Here is a 13,087-nt window from a genome sequence, read left to right as displayed (position 1 = left end):
TAATTAGCGCTTGATCGCATATTTTTGTTTTTGGGGGGTTTTTGCTTTGTGGATTTACTGTGGATTTTTCTGGAGATATTGGTGGATTATTGACTTTTGTGTCACAGGCACTGCATTTTGATATCTGATATACTGCCCCCCCCCCAGGTGTGTGTTTAGCACTAACTTCAGAAAAGTTATAGAACATCAGGAAAACGGGATTGGGAGATCCCAGCTGTAATAGCTACCGTACACTGGAATGACCCAGATGCAGAAAATGTAAACTTGCAAGGAGTTTTGTCATTGCAGGTATTGTACGCCTCCTTCTCGTGGCTGGCTCCAAATCCCCTCTGAGTTCCTCCAACAGCTCCAAAATGGTAAGGCTGGATAGGCGATATGTTTTAATGACTGATTCTTCATTCATTCTAAAAATGTTCACACGAGGTTAAAAAATGTGTTCTCTGCGTCTCCTTCTTGCCACAATAACCACAGCCATGTGTGTGCAAACTGTTTGCACCTCCCTACAAGACGTGTTAAATATGGGCGCAGTTTCTATGAGCAAAATAGCTTTCAGGTTTGAAAAATCGCTTTGCGTGCACTAAAATAATACATTAACATTTAATCCTCCCAGTACATGCACAGTTGCGTGTAAATGCCCAATATTGCATATTCATTGCAGTGAACGTACTAACTGGATGCAGCCGCGTTATTTTGCACCTTTGAAAGACGCAACCCTTAGCGCGCACTGTTAGTAAATCAGTTTGTACTTTTTTGTGTGTGTGCAAACTCATTGCACACGTTTTTATACACGCAAACCTTTAGTAGATCTGGCCCATAGTCTATTTCCTGGACCCACCTCTGTGTGATGGCTCTTGATCTGCTGACTCCAGCCTCAGTCCACTCCTCGTGAATCTCCCTTAAGTTCTTGAATCTGCTTTGTTTGACAGTCATCTGGAGGCTGAGCTCATCCTTGCTGCTTGTGCGCCTTTTCTTATCACACTTTTCCCTTCAGACATTTGTCAAGTCAGCAGTCTTCCCCATGACTGTGGTTGTGTGTACTGAACCAGAGACAGAGAATGAAGGCTCAGAACTGGACTTTTACACATTCTTTAGTATTAGTTTGTGAACAAAGAGCTAGTTCTTTCATATGAATGAAGGGATCAGGATCCCTTTTTGGTAAGGATGATCTTTGTTCACACCACTCTTCCACTGTTACCATGCACTATGCACTATACATTTGTTTGATTAGTCATCCGATCACAGCTGATTAACAGATTTATGCCCAGCTTTGTCTCTGTAAACTCATGAGTGTTGCTCAGCAGGCTGAAGACAGACGGCAAGGGAGGAGATCTGAGAGGGAGCATCCATTTATTGATTAGTTAACTTATAAATGATAAAAGCTAAATAAACAGTCCAATAAAGAGGTCAATAAGAAAAATAGTCACAAAAAAAATGAATAAGTACGATTATAAATTAGAACCCAAAAGGTTAGAAAGGTTAGAATACAACAAGTAAATGAACAGAGAAATCAATAAAGAGTGATAAAAACTTTGACTAAGAAGGCAAATTAAAATAAATAATTAAATAAATAAATAAATAAAAACCTCACAAAAGGGAAAATAAAAGATAAATAATTAAACAAATAATCTAACATGCTCATTAAAAGTTGTACTAAAAAGAAAAGTTTCAGTCCAACTTAAAAAAATCAACAAAATCAATTTTTCCACAGAAATGGACAGTTTACACCCTGAGCTCTGTTGAATGTATAAAAACTGAAACCCTGAACCCTGCAGCTCTGTAATAAAACAAGCCAAAAACTCTAAAATGAGTTTATACCAGCTCTCAGTCGGCTTGGCATCTGACCCTGCTGGCTGACCATTGGACTGATTCCCATCCAGCCTGAACACAGCGTTTGAGCTGCTTTTGTTCTGCTTATGAACCTTTGGAGTGCCAAAGACTCTGAAACTGAGTCTGTAAACCACACGAGCAATACTGATTATTTTGGCCAACAGGAGATAGGACCTTATTAGTAGAAACTTAACCCAATTAAAAAAAATTATTAGAGCAAATAGATTAGATAAATGGGGTTAAATACAGAAACACTATTACAGCTAAAGTGAAGCTGAAGGCATGACAAGCTGAAGCAGCCAATATAATGATAAACATGTATTTTATATATATTCACCAACTTGAGTGCATCCCAATTCTCCATGCATCTCTCTCCTGAGTTTCTCCTTTGTGTCCTTACTCCCTCCCACCAGAGACACATTGAGAGACTTAAAACAAGAGTGAGAAAACAGGACATACATTTAAGAGAAAGGAAATGTTTTCTCTTGCAACTTTACATGAGGTGACGTCCATTAGTGATGACAGTGTCAGCTGTCTAATGGCTTAAACAGCTGAGTGTGTCTGCAAATATGTGTGTATTAGAACTGTCAAGATTAATTTCATTGATTTTGTTTAGTTGAGGTCTACAATTTGTGCACACATTTTTATTGCAGTTTATCACATGCTTTATTGTCCCTTTCAGCATTGGTTGACACACATCCTCCTCTCCCTGCAGTCACAGTCATGTAAAATACGTCCATCAGTGCTCCATAATGTATAATTTCACTTTAAAAACTCACAGACAGCTCAGTTGACAAGTCAAATGTCATCTATGCCTTGTTTTATCACACATTTGCACCTTTTACCGTTCCATTATTTCCTTTTTTATCCAAAACAACTCCCTTTTGTCATGTTCAAATTCATATTAAACTCTTCAATCTACCTATTAAAGCGGTCTGTATCCTAACAGGAAGTCAGTTACCCTTAGTTTAAGACAGTGGAGAAATACTAAATGACACAAAATCGATTTAGTATGCAAGAAAGTGGAATTTTAAAATGCTGTCATTTTAAAATAATGTAGTAACTTTTATAGGCCTGGTATGTATCTGTTCTTATAAAGTGAGATCAGTGTCAGAGCCCACCACCACCTCCTTATGACAAATTGCATTCCAAGTTTTTTTTAAATGTTTCAATCATGACCAAAAATGTCTTGTTTTTAAGAGGTCGAGGTTATTTTGGGGCTCTTTATGTCTTTTTTCCTAATGAGGACAGTAGATAGAGTCAGAAACAGGGGTACGTGTGGGGAGTGACATGCAGGAGAGGAGCTACAAGCTAGATTCCAACCTAGGCCGTTCATGTACCTGGGTGTGACCTAACGACAAGGCCATGTGTGTCCCATTATCAAATGGTTTTAATAAAAATGGGGCAGTTTTGACACCAGATGGAAAGGAAAGAAGTGAATGACTAAAGAGATGGAGATATTTCCTTCAAACTAAAAACACATTATAGACTTTTTGTCACCTTGCAGGGACACATCTGTGACCCATTATAAATGGTTTACCAACCCACCGGTTGAGAGCCAAGGCTCTGGAGCAGCCTTTCCCATTATTATGTACATCACAGCACAGTCTGACACCTGAAAATGCTCCAGAGTCCACCAAACCTTCATACAACAACAGAGACCCACAACATTTAATTCATTATCTTTTTATTTTAGAAACAGAAAATTTCTATGTGAACACTTAATTGCCAATCAAAATACCCTTAACATCATACATGCTAATCTATCTGTTCTTTCATTAAAATTACATGAACACATTTGCAGAGTAAAGATAATGAGCCACCATGGTTTATTTTTGGATCTGTCACTTTTTTTTCCTTTTCTAATGTTCATATTGTACAATGTTGCTCCACAAGTCTTATTCTTTGTAAAGGTAATATCATTAGAAGGCACTGAAAAATGCCTATAAACAGTAAGCAAGTTGTTAAAGTGTCACCAGTAATCCAACACCAGTTTAACCAAGACACCAGGTCTGTGAATCGGACAAAATAAATGATTCAAAGCTGACATGGAAGTTACACCTGCTGGCTGAGGTTTTTGTTCTAGGACTTAAATATTAAAGCATCAATGGTCATCAACAACATGATTCCAATTTTAAAACTAGGTCAATGATTTTTATTTATTTTAAAGTGCATTCAGACTCCCTTAACTTTTTTAGGTTTTCTCATATGCTGCGTGATGTTAAAACCGTTTCAGTTTATTTTTATTCTTAATCTACACTCAGTTACCCATCATGACAAAGTGAAAACAGAACTTCAGAAACTTTTGAAAATGTATTAAAAAAAAAAAAAAAAAACCCTGAAATGTCACATTGACATAAGTATTCAGACCCTTTAGTAAGTTTTTAGTTGAAGCACCTTTGGCAGCAATTGCAGAGTCTTTTTGATTATGATATATGAGCTTTGCACACCTCGACTGAGGGATTTTCTGCCATTCTTCTTTACAAATCCTCCCAACCTCAGTCAGGTTGGATGGGACCATTGGTGGGCAGCCATTTTCAGGTCTCTCCAGTGATGTTCAATAGAGTTCAAGTCAGGGCTCTGGCTGGGCCACACTAGGACAGAGGTGTCCCTAGTTCACTCCGGCGTTGTCTTGACTGTGTGCTTAGTGTCATCGTCCCAGTCTAAGGTCCTGAGAGCTTAGGAACAGGATTTCATGTCGGATATATCTGTAGTTTGCTGACCCTGACCAGCTTCTCAGAACCTGCTGCTTAAAAACACCCCAACAGCATGATGCTGCCACCACCATGCTTCACTGATGGGATGGTATTGGGCAGGTGATGAGTGGTGCCTGGTTTCCTCTAGACATAACATTTAGAACTGAGGCTAAACAGTTCAATGTTGGTTTAATTAAACAAGAGAATCTTGTTTCTCACTGTTGGAGAGTCCTTCAGTGTGTTTTGCACTGAAGGGAGGTTTCTGTCTAGCAGATCTGCCATAAAATCCAGATTGGTGGAGGGCTGCAGTGGTGGTTGTCCTTCTGGAACTTTGTTCCATCTCCACACAGGATCTGTGGAGCTCAGTCAGAGTGACCTCTAGGTTCTTGGTCACTTTTCTTAATAAGGCACTTCTCCCTGATTGCTTTTTTTTTTGGCAAGGCGACCAATTTGAGAATTATGGAGGCCACTGTGATCTTCAGTGCAGCTTTTTTGTTTTGCTCTGAGGCCTAAAGAGGTGTATGACTTTGCAAATCATGTCCATTCAATTTTACCACGGGTGGACTCCAATCAAGATGTAGAAAACCTTAGCAAAGATCAAGAGAAATGTGAGGAACATGAGCTACATTTCAAATGTTGTTTCAAAGAGTCTGAATACTTATGTAAGTGTGGTACTTCATCTTTTTCATTTCAATAAATTTGCAACAATTCTAAAATCATTTCACTGTGATGATAGGGTACTGAGTGTAGATTAACTGGACAGAAAATGAATTTAAATGATTGTAGTATCAGTATGCAATATAGCAAAAGTGAAAAACAGTGAGGTAGGTCTGAATACTTCTGAATGCACTGTACAAGAACTCGCATGGCCCACCTGCAGTATCTCCAGGGCCCATCCAGGAGTCGCAGCCCACACTTTGGGAAGCATTAGTTTAGAGATATCCTCCTGTAACACACGTTGAGTATAGACAAGTAAATTTACAAGAAAACTCATAACACAGCTGACAATTGCAGTTGCAAGGTGAAACGACAAGCATATGTCTGGTCATAGATTTTCTTGCCCTGAGGTCTTCAGCAAAGAAAAATGGCTGCCATGTTCATATGGTGGATCAGTTTCATTTCATCCCAGTCATGTCATGTAATCACAAGGATTCACAATCTTCTGTTTGCACCACATGAGTTAAAAAACATCTAGTGACCTCAATAAACTTTATTGAGCATGCTTCCGTTCTGATTTTTCTCCCTCTTTTTCAGTCCCCTCTGTGCTGTTTACAGCTTCATTTATTAGGTATACATCCCACAGTGATATTAATTGTTGTGCCTTCAGTTTTAATTTGGAGTCATACGGGGTGGCATGCAGTAGGGATCAGACAGTTGTTCCCCCCCTTTAATTTTGGTTGCAGGATTGTATCTCTAATGAGACTAACTGATTATAAGGCATCAGACCATAGGGCACAGAGACATGAAAGACCCCCCAACTGCCCACTTTGTTCACACTAGTTTTACATGTTAACATTAAAAGAAAAGTTCAGTAGTTAGAGTAATTTGCTTTTATTTTTTAAGCTATTGATCCTGGTCTTCTTGCTTTTAACTGAACACAGATAAGCTAATTATCTCTTGGCTCTGGCTTCATATTTACAGAGCAGACATTACTGTGTTATTGATCCTCTTACCCCACTGTTAACTTTTTAAACATTTGTTGTTCAGTATAAAAAGTAACCGTTTAGTGAAGGGTAGTGTTCTCAAGACCACACAATCCAAGACAAAGACTTGCCAGAGACCAAGACAAGGGCCAAATCTTTTGGGGGCCGAGACCGATTCAAGACCGAGACAAGCAGAGACCAAGACTATAAAATCATAAAACCATAAAAATAAATGTAAAAAAAAACCATGAGAAGGATGAACACTAAAAGAGCATTCACTCTTTAATTTTAGTTTTCTTTTAAATAGATCTGACAGCTAAAAACAAGATGTCTGTAACTCTTTCAAAGAACAAAATGCAAAAATCTAAAATTGAACAAATATATTCAACTAATTTCTTGTAAAAAATAAATTCTTGTATTGAATTAAAGGCCACTGACAAGTCTGGAATAATTTTAAATATCTAAAAAATGAGATGTTTATCTAGATTTGTCAGGTGAATGAGGACTATACTAAGTGTTCAGAGGTTTTTCTGACTAGAAATAAGATGGACTGAAGTCAAGAATAGCAGATCAGTGCTGGCTTGACTGGTCTTGAAGGAAAATGCTGAGTCTGGCCAGTCTGAGCCTGAGACAAGACCAAGACATTCAAAATATGCTCTTTAGACCGGTCTCAAAACCAAGACTGTTCTCGAGTGCTACAGCACTACTGAAGGGTTGGATGGGCTTTTATAGTGTGTATGGAGCTGGTATTTCAAAATTACTACAATTTTTTTAAATGCATAATTAGGACACAAAGAGGTGAAAACAGGTGTTGGAAAGTGCAGAAGTAAGTTTTGTGCCCAACATTTACTTATTTCTAATTGTTGTATACTGTTTGAGATGAATGCGCTGCAGAAAGCATGCTAAAATATCTAGTGATGAGCTTGACATTTAAAGGAACTTGCATGGCATCTTCAAGTGACCGCTGAAGAAAATTCTGTTTCTTTTCCTTCAGAAACTCTTTGGTTGCTTTCACAGTATGTTGTGAGTTAATATCCTTTAGAATTCTACTGCACCATACTATCAGTTCTGCAGCATTTCCATTTGTACTGGTATGTATATACTAGTACAAATGGAAATGGGTGGGTGATATGGCCTAAAACTCATATCACGGTATTTTTCTTGCCTTTGACAGTAATGGTATTATGTCATGGTATTACTGAATTAAGCAGAGTTAATGCTTTTCATTCCAAATTCAAGTGTTATTAACCCCCTTCTCCCCTTAAAAGAAGCCTTTGATTGCATACTCAATTTATGTCTAAGCATAGGAACACAGAAAAAAACTGTTTTTTTTTTTGTGTCTCTAGGTTTACATCTGTTTAAATGCACTCCAATTTTCACATCTCATCTATATCCTGATGAGGTGTGTTAAGCTGTTAATTACTTTAGGATGTTTCCTGGTGAAGGCCTTCACAATAAAAGCGCACCAGCAAAATAACAGCTGCAGACCTTTATTATGAAGAGCTTGATGGAAGTGGATGGTTTAGCATTGAGTTAGCTTAGCTTTGGCAGCCACAGTTTTTGCAGTTACTTTACAGCAGCTTTTCTGACCTCATTTATCATAGCAGCCTGGATCTTTGACTCATTGTGGACTCAAAAGAAAGTCAAAATTTAACATAGACCTTTAAACGGGATGTTAAACCATTGTACAATGAAGAGCTGCAGCGCTGAGCTCTGAGACCAGCCAAAGTAGCACTTAGCTTATGTTGAAGCCCCAGGCAGGCTGACAGATGGCACACTGACTATGTTGCGGTACAGCCATCAAACTTTGAGAGGAAAGAACACGTGTTTTACTGCAAACCGTGCTTAATTTTAACGGCAAGAGCGGTGACATTCAGTTAGTTACCTGGCTACACATAATACTAGAGCTAAACGTGCTATTGACTGGACTCAGCCTGAGCTGTCCATCACAAATCACTCGCTCTGCCAGCTGTGGGAGTGGATATGCCTCACGCGTGCATCACAGCACAACGTGGGCATTGAAACCGGTGATGAGGGTGTTGCAGAAATCCATTCGGTCGCAAAAATTTTACTGGTGATGGTATTCATACCAGTTTACTGCTCACCTCTACTATATATATATATATATATATATATATGAATGATAAAGGTAAAGAAATTAACCATGAATTTAGATTTTTGATAATAGAATATGTCTATTAGGAGTATATTTTTAGTAAAGGTAAATACACATGTATGTATATGTATGAGAAGGGTTGGCATTAAATAAGTATCTACTTCCTGTAAACCAAAGTATTGCATTTGACACTCCTGTATTGAGTTGTCTTGTTTTAATTGTTAGATTGTTTTTTTCTTTGTTTGACCTTTTTGCTCTCTTTTCACATATTCAAAATACATTTCTATTTCTCTCTTGCTGTTACTCTGCAATTGGCCAAACAATGAGATTGAAGAAGACGTCATTGACCAATTAATTGACCAACCTACTAAAGTTCGTCAGCCCAACTTTTCCATAATCACACCCACTTAGCCAAGTCATTTTTGCCTTGCCTTCCTCTTTGGTCAACAGAGGATGGTTGTTGTTCCAGCCTCCCCCAGAGGCCAACGGCTCGCCACTCTTTGTAATTGGCAGCATCACAGAGCTGAATGGATGTTAAACTTCCGAAGATAACCACATTAAAGTGATCAAAGCGATAAAAGAAAGCTTAATATCATTTGATTTGGACGGGAAAGGAGAGCACTTTGCTTCTTAATTTTATGAATGTTGCTTTTAAGGAAGTTGGTCATAATTCCATGTAGTCAAGATCAAATTTCCATCAGAGATAAAGTAAATTTAGGCACTGTATTATCAGTGTGTATTATTTATACAGAGGAAGGAATTAACTTTCCTGTAAGACAAACAGATGAACCATCATGGGAACAAATAAATGGCTTGTTTTTTAATGAAATTAAATGAGACTTCTGAGCATAACTACTGTTTTACACTGTTGAAAAAGTAAGATGATGTTATTTTTGCTCTGAAAGAAGTTGGGTTCTGAGTTTTTAAAGAAGGGGGAAAGTTTGAAAGGACTGACAGGGAGAGCAAAAATGGAAAAAGAGACTATAAAGAGAAAAGGAGAAAAGAGGCCACGAATTCATCATAAAAAAGGATGATATTTTGGAAATAAAGGCTTCACGGTGACAGAATGGGAGGAATGTTTTTCTCAGACTCATCCTTCGATTTGATCCTCCAGCCACTCATTCGAGCTCTTTGGAGGATGCAGCCAACGCGCCCAGCAGACCAGAAGCCTCAGTAAATACACACCACCTCCATCGACAGCAGCTCCTATAGTTTCTCTGTTTTCACATCCATTCAGCTGCTGCCATTCAAAACGCTACAGTCAGTTAGTCACGGTGCATTACACATTGTCATCCTGACCTAAGATTTACACCCCTCAGTGGCTCTGCCACGCAGGAGAAGAGGGATGTAATCCTCACAGACTGATGACAGTTCATGTTTCTTAGTGGAAATGTTGGATTTTATGTGTTCTACTCTTTGAGGATTTATATCATTCAGAACTATTACACTGAATGGATGGGTTGTGTTTGCACATACAGCACATATGACTCATCTGTGGGTTTCTTTGCTCCTATAGAAACTAACTCGTCATGTTTCATCCAGTGAAATCTCCAGCTTAAAGTGTAATCAGGATATCCATCATTGTTTTCTCAATCCCGATAAATATGCTCATCAACGCTTTCACACAGAAGGGAAATTTCACAGACTTTATCCTTAGCTCTTTCGATTAGGTGCATTATATGAAAAACAAAAGTAGCAGACTGTCATTCATATCTCCCTGAAGGAACTACAGATTTAATCTCTTCTACTGTCTACATTTCAGATCAACAGCAGTGGAAACTAATGATTCCTGAAGTATGGATAGAGTATGGATGTAGTCTCAATGCCGTCACCCAATGGCTTCTAAAGAAATGCAGCCCAGTGATGGTGGCTGGCAAAATGGAAATGCAGAGTCCAACTTACTCTGGATAAACCCTGTAACAGACAATGATGTGTAGTTCAGCTGGGCCTTAAGCCTCCTTATTAACAGCTACAGTGCTGCTGCATGTCAGAATTCTTGGTGTGATTTCCTGTGCCTTTTGGCAAACCAGCATTTTTCATTTGCAATTCAGAGATAAATGTTTGAATGGCATCAGTAACACCTAATACAAGATGATGTGATTATTCCTCTGCCTCCTACTGTCAAGAGTTAGAGGACAATATGAAGATTTTTTTTTTTCTGATACATGTGAATTATACCTAACTAGAGCCCTGCAAACTCATACAAAGGGGACATTGTTTCCTAATCTCTTGAAAGTTCTTGAAAGTTAAAAATGCAGCGCACTTCCATCAGCTCTCGCAGAAAGTAGGTTAATCTCTCCTCTGTCTACACCATGCTGTTACCATTCTCATCATGTTTGGTGCACTAAGGCCAGTTTGCATGGAAAGGGCTGTTTTTTCCCCAAATAACTGCATAATGGCTCAGCGTCTCTGTGCGCCGGTGCACATTTGCAGTGATTGACCTACAACACAATAAGGGGAGCATTACAACTGTGCCTTCTGACTTATTTACAAAGTTTTAGAGTGCATACTTTATTGTGGAACTTTCAGAAAGCATCATACCATTTGGTTGCATGGAGACAAATACATATTACAACATTTTTACATGGCACCACCATCTAAGGCCCATAAACGGAAGATCTTACTGGGGCCCAGGCTAAGGGGTGCCCATGGACAATCATGGTCCATTGTAAAGTTAATCTTTTTGAACATATTTTATATTTAACCCGAATTATAACCACTCTTTCTAAAGAAACATACAAAAAAGAATTGTATTTATTTATACAGTACTCTAGTAAAATACAGCCTTTTTCAAAAAGTGAACCTCTCAAAACCTCTCTATTTTGGTATTGTTAACAAGTTGGACTGACTTAATGACAAAACCTCTTGGAAAGTAATGACAGACTTCATAGCTTAGCCAGATGAGCACAAATTTCAGAATTCCAGAGAATAAACTAGAAGGAACTGAAATAACTTGAAGGGAAAAATGATTAAATTATTGACAGAAGAGGCAAAAAATGGTGAAAATTGGCAACTAATAGGTTAAAAGAGGCAAGAATTGTCAGAAAAAAGTGCAAGAGTTGTTACACAATGGCAAAAAGGAGTTAAAAAAGGATAAAAGGGAAAAAATGGGTGGCAAAAATAGTAAAAATGTGTTCAAAAGAAGCAAAAGTATGTTAAAATTGCAAATAAGGTTCAAATGTGAAAAAATGTGTGGAAACATTGATTAAAAGGAGTTAAAAAAATGGCACAAATAAGTAACTAGAACATCAGAACCCAATGAAGACTAGGTCCTGTGGAGGGTCCATTCAAGGGGCCAGGACAAATCTGTTTGCGGGCCTGCCCCCAACTACAAACGACAAATAACAACAAATAACTTTAGCTTCAACACCAGCGTGTGAGACACCTGTGTAATCTTGTTTAATATGAGCATGAGGAAGTGTTTTAAAAGAGCTTACTTTAATCAGGAATTGTTGAGGTGTATCATCATATCCAGGCGTGCCAAATACATTGCCTTGTAGGTGTCACAGGTCAAATTGCTTTCGAGCTCTGTCATTTACTCTCTCAATTATAAATATTTCCTGTAGCTTCCGTCTTTTGTGTGTGTTTGAGAATGAAGGCTGTCTCCTCTTCTGCACTGTGGCGGAGTCAGTGTACGTGTTGTACAGGGAAAGTGACGCAATGGGGAAAGAGGACAGTATGGAGGGAAAACTGAAACAAAAAATGTAACAGTTTTAGATTTTACAGAAAAGTTGTACTCATTTATGATATTATTATGGTACCGTTTTTAAACCAGCAAACCTGAAAAGTCTTCAGAGAGGTATTTAGGAAAATTGGAGCAACAGTGTGGCATGGAAATCAACACAGACACGCCGCTGATATATAGTGATAGTGGCGTGGCTAATATGAGTTCAACCCAGAGCATTTTAACTGTTTTTTAGGAGGCTGAGGAGCCATATTCTCCGCTTCTTGGCCTTTTTTCTTGGCTAGTTTAAGAAGGCATTTTCAATATGGCAATCACTGCAGAATGGCCTCAAACTTTAGTAACCAAATGGGGGACGTCACTCAGACTTTGTCCAATACAGCAATGTTGTATGGGTATAAGCAGGAAGCCAATGTAAGCTGTGACTCATATTTAGTGTTTCTATGTTAAACTCATCAAAAGAAGGCCAATCAAATAATTGTCCTGAAAGAAAGTCATTTTAAACTTTTGATAAACGGAATTTTAGTCTGATGGTCATCAGTTGAGCTGATGCAAAAGATAGAGACATTTTCCTACTAAAACTGCCCAAATGTTACAAAGCCCAAACGATCCCAACTAGCCCCAAACTATTTTTACCGCCTCATTAAATAAACAGCAGCCCAACTGTTCAGGCAAACTGCTGACATTTATTGAGTTTTCTGACTTTATGGGCTGTTCTCCACTTGTGCTGCTTTTACAATCATTTTAGGATTCCCCTTTTCCAATTTTGTTTCCACAGTTCTTGCTGTTCAAGAAAAGTTAGAAGCATCATCAATCATTGCTCTCTCTGAATCGTAATAGATTAAAGATGTAGAAAAAGGAAACGGAAATAGTCTTGTGAATTAAAATTCTTATTAAAAACAGTTTTTGTGGATGTAGTTACTCTCTTCCACTGCACAGATGTGGCCTTTTGCCACATCTTGCTTTAATAAGGGAACTGCTGCATCTATATTCAGTACACATTGTATCACCAAGCCTCATACTGTGTTTAGCTTCTAGTTTGCAACATGAGAGGGCAGAGGTTCCTTTATTTAAGAGTGCTTCTTTCCCAGCATGGCCACTGGGAGGAGGAAGACGCTGGGGG

The sequence above is a fragment of the Cheilinus undulatus genome, linkage group 1, assembly GCF_018320785.1.
Source record: "Cheilinus undulatus linkage group 1, ASM1832078v1, whole genome shotgun sequence".
Taxonomy (NCBI): domain Eukaryota; kingdom Metazoa; phylum Chordata; class Actinopteri; order Labriformes; family Labridae; genus Cheilinus; species Cheilinus undulatus.
The sequence above is the reverse complement of the archived record's forward strand: the minus strand, read 5'-3'. Positions refer to the sequence as shown.